Below are 7,880 nucleotides of genomic sequence, written 5' to 3'. Positions count from 1 at the left end.
CTGCCCCTCCCCTGCCCACAGGCTGACTGCGGACCAGGTGAGGTGGCCCCACCCGCCCTTCGCCCACTCTCAGCTTGCAGCCACACGGCTCCACAGGCTCGAGGCAGGAAGTGGCGGCAGAAGGCCAGGTGTGCCCAGGGGCAGCCCAGGTGGGGGCGGCTGCGCTTCTCCCCCAGCTGACCCGCGGGGCCTGGCTCCTCCTTCAGCCTCCGGAGCCCCCTCCCCAGGGGCTGTGAGGGGGACGCCGTGGGGGCCGGGGGGGCCGACCCCGCCGGGCCACAGGCCGGGCCGCCCGGTGCCGCTGTGGACGCTGCTAAGTGGTGTCGGGGCAGCTCCGAGCGCCCGGTCTCCCAGAGCTGACAGCTCTTCGCTTGGGGAATAATTAATTCCACAGCCTGAAAACCCAGGGCTGCAAGTTGCCACGTTACTTGCGAGATTAATACAAGCAGCTAATTAAGATGGAGAGGTGGGGGGCAGCTGGGCCCTCCAGGGCGGGGGGGCACCGCCGGAGGGCGAGGCCGGAGCCTGCGGGCATCGTGGGGCGGCGGCATGAGGGCCTGGGTGTGGCCTAAAGCCCAAGGGCTGGGCTGAGCGGGCTGGGCTGAGCGGGCGAGGAGTTTGCCGCGAGTGCCCCCCACAGAGAACACCCCACTTCCCGTCACAATGATGCCACAAGGGGGCACCGTGGCCCCCGAGCTGCAAAGGAGGGAAGCCAGGCTGAGGTCCAGTTCAGCAGTGGCAGTCGTGGGACTGAAACCCAGAGCCAGGCCTCAAGGCAGGTCATCTCGGGGCAGATGTGGGATGGCCGTGGGCCACCCCACTGGCCAGGCGGGGCCTGCCCCTCCACAGCCCACAGCCGGGCGGAGCACAAGGCCCTCGGAGGCCCTCTCCACCCCTGGCCGGCAGGCCTGCCTGAGGAGGTGAGGGGCTGGGGCTCCTGGAGACAGGGGCTTCCCACCTGGACAGCCCCGCCGGAGCCCAGGAGGCCTGGGCTCAGGGGACCCGCTGGCTCTGGGGCAGTCCAGGCAGCTGCTGGAAGCCGACCCCTCAGCCCTCCCCCGCCTCCCCCATCACCTCTCTCTTAATTAACACAGCCGCAAACCAGCAGACTCCCGCTCAGGGGCCGTGCCAAAGGGCTGGCGGCTTGCCTGGGAGGCTGGGGGAGGGGCGGCCCGTGCCGCAGGCCCCTGTCAGAGGGCCGCCCAGCCCCCACCTTCCCGCACCCCCACACACACCAGGGGGGCCCTGCCCAGTGGGACACTCACGAGCTGTGCCCGCAGCCTCCAGCCGGGCCTGAGGGGGTGGGTCTGGGCAGGGGAGGACTTCACAGCCCTCGGAATTTTCCTGCCACAGGTGGGAGAGGGTGGGCGGCCCTGGGGCTGGGCGCTCAGAGCGGCCCAAGAGGACCAGCCTGGGCCTGTCGGGGCTGGGCAGATGCCCTAGGAGTGTGCCCTTCCCACAGAGCTTGGCAGAGCGGGGGTGGGGGTGGGGGAGCGTGGTCTGGGCCAGCTCCCCTGCGACTCCTTCCCATGGGCCTGACTGACCCTCTCTCCAGGGGCTGGGACACCCCTTCAGCTCCCAGAAGGCTGCCCAAGGCCCTACAACTGGGCCCAGTGGCTCCAGAAGTCTCCCCCCGGCATGCCTGGCCCCCACTTGAAAGAAGCAGGCAGTTCCCATCTCCTGCCCAGACCAGAGCTGGCCCTTCCCACCTCACCGCACCTACACGACCACCTTCTCCTGTCCCCCCACCCAGCTCCCCTCAGATTGGTTTCAGGCTCTAAATCGTAACCGGCACTAGCCCAGGTGAGGGTGTGGAGGTGCTCGTGGCTGGGGGCCAGCACCCACGTTCCTACCCCTCGCGCTGCTGTCTGGAAGCCCCTGGCTGCTGGGGGTGTGGTGACGGCTGAGCGGTGGGTGACGGGGGACGGGCACTGGGCTCCTGTCCGAGCCAGGCGGGGGACCTGCCAGGCAGGACGGCCCAGTGGCTACGGGGCGGGTGCCCGGCTCTGCTGGCAGTGGGGCCCGGGCAAGGGCCAGGTGACAGGGGTGAGAGGCAAGGGCTGCCTCTAGGTCACAGACACCCCCTCTTCTCTTTCCCACCCCCAGCCCCGGTTAACACTTCCCTGAGTGCCTGGGCAGCACATAAGCATGTGTCTCAGGGCCCCAAGACGTTGGGCCACCAATGTGACCCCTTCTTAAGTAAGAACGACGACTAGATCCTGGTGGGCCCACGGCGCCGGCGTCTGGGACGGCGATTTTGTCACTGAGCAGGTCACGAGCACCAGCCGGGCGGACTGGCCCTGCTCACGTGATGCGCCCTGACGGCCTCACGGCCCCCTCGGGGCTGGGGGGCGGCGGAGCCAGGGACCCTGCCCACCCTGGGAGCAGCTTCCTCTTCTGGCCCATGTCACAGGCGGGAGAGCGGAGCCACAAAAAAGCGCACAGCGCAGCCCGAATGCCCCCTGCTTCCCCATGAGCCCCCCAAAGCCCTTTGCTCTCAGAATAAAGAACAGCCCCAGGTACCCCTGCTCACGCATCACCCTCCCTCGCCTGCTCTCTGCTGTCTCCCTGACACTCAGGTCCTCACCCCATTTCCAGGGAGAGCCCCTCACTGCTCCCCCACTCGAGTCAGCCTGGAGGGGTGCTCCCTGCACCCCCAGGTCTAGAGCCCCTGCCTGGTGGCACTCTCCTGGGCATGCCTCCAGCCTCCGCGGTCCAGCTAAGAGCCTCCTGCTCCCTGCCCCCCACACCCTCCCCCCGCATGGCTCCCCCACAACAGTGCCCCCGCTCCCAGCATGGGCCCTGGGCTCTGCGGGTGCCCACCAACAAGCCTCAGACCCTGATGGCAGGTTATGGGTGGGGACGCCCAGCTGGGCAGCAGGGGCTGCTGGGCCCGGAAGCCTGGTCTCCACTATCCAGCGAGGGCCCGTCTTGGCCTGGAGCTGCTGGGAGGCAAGAGCTGGGGGGGAGGGCAGGGGCCAAGGGCCGCTGGAGGTGGTGACACGGGGTGGACTCGGCCTCGGCTTCTCCCTGACAGGGACTAAATCCTCCAACCTGATGGGGGTGGGCGCGCTGGCGGGGGCTGGGCCACCAGAGAGGACACTCAGTGACCCAAGGAAAGCGCTGAGCAGGTTACTGGGCCAGGGAGAAGCCGGGCGAGCGGGCACAGCAGTGACTTTGCGGCAGACACAGCCCTGTGTGGCGGGGCCCCTGCCCACTGCCTCCTGCATCTGTGCTGGCCTCGACCCCCTGGCTAAGGGAGCTGGGTGCTGCTCCCCCAAATCACCCTGCCCTGTGGCCTGGCCCACTTGCCCCAGCCTCCCTTGAGACCAATCTCAGCTCCCTGTGATTTGGCACATCAGCGCCCGCCTCCTCTGGGCCAGGCTCTGGACAGGGATAGGCAGGCCCACCCTCTAGCCCGGGACAGCTGAGAGAGAGCTGGATGTGGACGGGAATTACTGTTAGCCCCAGAGGCTGGCCCATGTCACAGGCGGGGGAAGTGTGGCCGGTGGGCGGTGGCGGGAAGGGTCTGCTGAACAGGGGGTCCAGCTGTGAAGAGCGCACCCCAGACCCCAGGCAGGGGCAGGAGTGGGCTGAGGGCCCCACAGCGCCTGTCCCTCAACCAGAGCACCCCGCCCCGGGCGCCGGCTGAGCACCCACTGTCTCCAGCCCCCGGAGCCCGGCACGGCACTGGCATCTGTGAGAGGGCTCTGGACACCCCTAAACCCTGCTGGGGAGTTTGTTGTTGGGAAATCAACATGGCTGCGTCCCCCACTTCCCGCTGGCCTTGTGAGTATCCCTTGTCACGGGTGGGGGGGAGGGGGGGCTCAAGTCAAGTCGTTCAAAACCTTTTAGATTAGAAACGCCCCAGGATGGAATCCAGTGAAACGCACTGTATTTGTGAAGATAAAACAAGTGAGTTCAAAGGCGTCTCAAGCTGCGCGAGCAGTAGCCGCATTTGACAAGTTCCGTTGCGCCAGACCAAGGTCACGCTCCTTCGAGGCGGCTGCCCAGTGGGAAGTGGGCGCTTGACTGGACACTCCCCGGACTTGGGGGGCGGGGGTCTCACCGTGGCAGCGTGCATCGTGATCAGCGCCAGCTGCACACAGGCCCCGCCTGCGCCCCACACCCCCAGCTCCGTGTATACAACCCCTCCCCACACTCAGACAGAGACAGCCGGAGAGGCAGTGGCCGGGCAGAGCCCACGGCCTCTGCAGGTCCCGACCCCAGTGGGCCCCGGCCGCTGTCGCCCCACGGGCTGGGGGTGCAGGCTTGAATAGCCTCTGAGGTGGTTGTGGCCTGGGAGCCTCGGGTGCGCGGTTCACCAGCGCACGCCGCAGCTCTCGCCTGGCCAGGCCGCCCACCAGCCTCCGAGGAGAGCCGCGGGAGCGCAGCTGGGGAAACCGAGGCGCAGGTAAGCACCCGACAGAGGCAGTGGCGGCGAAGCTGAGGCTTCAGGGAGCCTGGGCCCTGAGCACCCGCTTGGCTGGATCAGCCTATGGCCTCCAGGACTGAGCCCCAGCTCCGTCTTCTCTGAACAGGGCCGTGGGCGTCCCCACACCCGCTGGGGGCGGCAGGACCAGCTGGGCCTCGCTGTCAGCTCTCCCCCTTGGGCTCTTCCTTCCCACAAGCCCGGGCCAGGGCCCCCTTGCTCCCTCACCCCTGCCTCACGCCTCCCAGCTCCCCGCTGCCCTTCCCTCATGCCCATCCCTGCCCGACCCTGGCCGCCCCGGCTTCTCTACCCCCCTCTCCCCCACCCCTGGCCACCCTGTCCCCTCCGAGCTATACCCAAGCCCCCTGGACGCCCCCTCGCCCCGGCGCCGTCCCGGTCTGCGGCTGTCCGGGTGTTTGCTGGCGCAAGGACTTCATGCTCATTGACCCAAATTGGATCCTGTTCATAAACAAAGAGCAAAAGACAAGTGAGTCACCCGTGGGCTCCCACGGGGCCCATTCACGTTGCCCTGGGGACCTTCCAGACACTAAACAGAACCAAAAATAGTTAATAAGGCATTTGTGGAGCAGGTTCCCTGGGCAGGCGAGGGGCCAAGCGGTTCTGGGGGAGTCTTTCGCTTCCTCCCCCCCCCAAGAGCCTTGGAGCTGCTGCCACTCTGCACTCAGCAGAGGCCCTGGGGCTCGGGGCCCGAGACTGGCCCAAGGTCACTGGGACATGGGCAGCGGGTCTGGAGTGGGCAAGCTATGTCGGGGCCCACGGGGTGCTGCCAGGAGTGGGAGACCCTCCCCGGCTGCGCGTGCTGCCCCTCCCCCAGCCCTGGGCTGGCGCTCAGCGGCCCCTATTAGCATAACCATGAGCCTCCCTGAAACCCAATTAGGACGAGATGGCTTGGGTCCCAGCCAGCCGGGTGCATCTCCATCTAGGCAGGAATGGGGGGGCCAGGAGAGCCTGGCGGGTGGGAGGGGGGAGGTATGCGAGAGCGTCCTGGGGGAGGGGCCTGGGCAGGTGGGGGAGCCCAGACCCAGGTCCCTAGCGGCCTTGGGGCCAGATGGCAGGCGGTGCCTGGGCTGGGCCCAACCAGCCTCTGGAAGGTCAAGGCCCCTCCCCCGCTCCAGGGGTGACCCCAGGCGGACTCAGCCCTCTGCTAGCTCCGTTTCCCCTTGGAGCCTGGGACTACTTAAGTGCAAAGCAAAGGGGGTCTGAATGCTAGGGGTTTGGGGTCCGAGGGTTTGGGGTCGGGCTTGGAGGCAGCTGGAAGCTGGGGCCCAAGGCACCCGGGCCGGGGGTGAGCAGCCCGGGCTGTCAGCTCCGTTCCTAACTTCCCCACTAGGTCCCACATGTCCCTCACACCACGTCCCTTCTCGGCTGCCCTTACCCTCCACTGTCCTCTCCAGAGACCAGGGATTCTTTCCTCTTGATTTTATAGGTAAGGACACACGCACACGGCCCCTTGACTCACCACCCAGCCCACAAATGCAAGGACCCAGAAGAGCTGACGCTGCCCCCCCACCCTGCATCTGGGGTGTCCCTTTAGTCGTGTGCATCATATGCCCTGCAACTGAGGTCACCCAGGCCTGCAGGTCTTAGTTTTGCATACAACTGTTCTCCTGGGATTGACGGTGATGTCCTCGGGGTGCTTGAGAGACTTAGCCAGCAGCCCAGGCACCAGAGGCGGCCTGTTTTCACCGCTGTATAATATTCCAGACAGGGGCTGTCCCAACGCCTCGGCACCCCCCCCCCCGCCAGGACCAAGCGCTGCCTCTTGCACACGCAGCTGCAGTGGCCCTGTGCACGCCCGTCCCTGGGCACACACCGCCCTGCGCACGCCCGTCCCTGGGCACACACCGCCCTGCGCACGCCCGTCCCTGGGCACACACCTGGAAGTGGGTCTGCGGGCGGCAGTGTGCGCGTCTCGACTTCACTGGCTGTTGCCAAATTGCTCTCCAAAGTGGTTGTTCAGATGATCGTTTTAAAATATAAATTAGATCATGTCACTTCCCTGCTTAGAACTCACATGGCTTCCCACAGTACTCAGAACCAGCCCGTCTTCCCCTTGGGGAGAGCACAGTGCGTCCGTCCGCACTGCTGCCCCAGGGGCCTGCTCTGATGCGCCCCAGGACTGTTACACAGGCCCCTCCCTCCACCAGGCTCCTCATCCTTCAGGTCTGGAAGTGTCACCTCCGCTGAGAGGCCTCCCCTGACTACCAGGCTAAGGGGCCTCCTGTAACCGCCTTTGGAGCCAGGCCCTGTCCAGGGGTGGGCCTCACCCTCTGCCCTTTACACAGCCTGGGGAGCAGGACCCGTCGGCTTTGACTGTCCCTGCAGCCCAGAGGTGGGCATGAGAGACACTGTGGGTGGGGCTGTTCATCCTCCCCCCAGTGAATATGGGTGGGGGAAGGCTCTGGGGGGTTGTGGCTGAGCCGAAGGTAGCAGCAGCCAGACCCGGCCTCCCTCCCGGCATGGCCACAGGGAGCCAGGGTAGGTGTTGGCCAGGAGCAACAGGCTGGAGCAGACCCCTCACCAAGACCTCCTTGGAGGGGAGGCGGAGCGGACCGAAGGGCTCCTGGGGGGGGGGAGGTGGTGGCCGAGGGTGACCCTGCTGAGCTCCCAGGGGCCAGCTGGGGAACACGGAGACAGGCTGGCAAGGGGTGAGGGGTTGGCTCTCCAAGTGGTCAGCGAGGGTGAGGGAGGGAGCTCCTGGTGTGTGAGGCCACAGGGGCGGCCCCTGCCTGCTGGTGCCCCCCGCAGGTAGGGCCGGGCAAGCTCCCGAGAGGGCTCAGTCCTCAGGCTCCCCAGGGTCCGCTGCTGCCCCCAGTGCAGCCCCTCCACCTGCAGATGGGACGGGAGACCCCAGGGCGCCCCCTCTCTGGGGCCATGAGGGTCCTGAGGCCGGAGACACTGCTCTCTGTAAGGCACAGGGGACTCCCGGGGTGGGGGGGGAGTAGGGCTCCAGGACACTGCCCGCCCCGGGGTACCGGCCCCTCTGGGTTACCCCGCCAGAGGCTGTTTCTTCTGGCCCTAAAACTGGAGCTCCGTGAAGGGGAAGCGGTGGGGGAGGCCCGCGGGGCTCAGCTCCCTTCTGTGCAGGCCTGGGGGTGCTGTGCCAAGGCCCCCACCAGGGCTCCCTCCCCCGCCCAGCTGGGCTCCACTCAGGGGGAGGAGAGAGGAGGCAGGAGGGGAGCCTGGAGCAGCCATTGGTATGCAGGGCGCCTCAGCCCCTGAAAGGCCGGCCTCTCCTCAGCTCTTTAAGAATCCCTCCCGGGCAGCAGCACGGTGGCGTGGTGGTTGCTGGGCAACCCAGCACCCCCATCACTTGCACCTTCCCCTCCGCAGGCACCCAGTCTCTGCAGAGCACTTAGCTCAGACCCCGCCAGACCTGCTGCACCTGGGCCCACAGGTGGGGGCCTCGAGCCACCCCACTGGCTGG

General features: G+C 67.1%; 1 protein-coding gene across 2 annotated transcripts in view; it reads right to left on the bottom strand.

Annotated features, from left to right (window-relative positions):
* Window positions 1–7,880, bottom strand: part of MACROD1 (MACRO domain containing 1) — a 116,763-nt gene that overhangs the window by 12,641 nt on the left and 96,242 nt on the right. The window lies entirely within an intron of this gene.

The sequence above is a fragment of the Condylura cristata genome, unplaced genomic scaffold (assembly GCF_000260355.1).
Source record: "Condylura cristata isolate star-nosed mole 26May11 unplaced genomic scaffold, ConCri1.0 scaffold00015, whole genome shotgun sequence".
NCBI classification, from domain to species: domain Eukaryota; kingdom Metazoa; phylum Chordata; class Mammalia; order Eulipotyphla; family Talpidae; genus Condylura; species Condylura cristata.
The sequence above is the reverse complement of the archived record's forward strand: the minus strand, read 5'-3'. Positions and strand labels throughout refer to the sequence as shown.